The following is a 559-nucleotide window of genomic DNA, read 5'->3' on the forward strand; positions in this document are numbered from 1 at the left end:
GCCGGTGATTCGCGAGCGTGCTCCGCAGGGTCAGCGTCCTGGTGGGAGCTCCCCGAGCCAACACCACGCAGCCGGACATCGTGGAAGGAGGAGCGGTGTACCACTGCGGCTGGCCGGCCGCGCGCTGCAGGCAGATCCCCTTCGATAACACCAGTAAGTGCTCTGCGGGGCAGGGTGCGGGCATCGCGCGGCCGCTCAGACCGCTGCTCGTATGGCTGGGACGGATGGAGCGACCCGGGAACCGCTGCTTGCTCAGCTCCTCGCAGACAGCGAGGGTTCTCCTCTAGAGCGGCTCGAGCTGGATGCGGGCTGGTTTAGGCTCGGAGTGGGTAGATCGTAGCCACTTCCAGAAACCCAAGACAGATGTTTCTTATTTAATTAGGGAGAACACACGTTTTAAGCAAGTCAGGCTGTTTATGTTTTCTGTTGTCTCTTTGTAAGTCTTGAAAATAATTTAAGCTGAGCATTCCCAGGGACATAAAAATGGATTGGTTTCATTTAGGCAAAGTTTGACAGTTTAGCTGTTAAACAAAAGTTATGATTCTTTAGATTATATTTA

This window comes from Meleagris gallopavo, chromosome 6, assembly GCF_000146605.3.
Source record: "Meleagris gallopavo isolate NT-WF06-2002-E0010 breed Aviagen turkey brand Nicholas breeding stock chromosome 6, Turkey_5.1, whole genome shotgun sequence".
In the NCBI taxonomy this organism is placed as follows: Eukaryota; Metazoa; Chordata; class Aves; order Galliformes; family Phasianidae; genus Meleagris; species Meleagris gallopavo.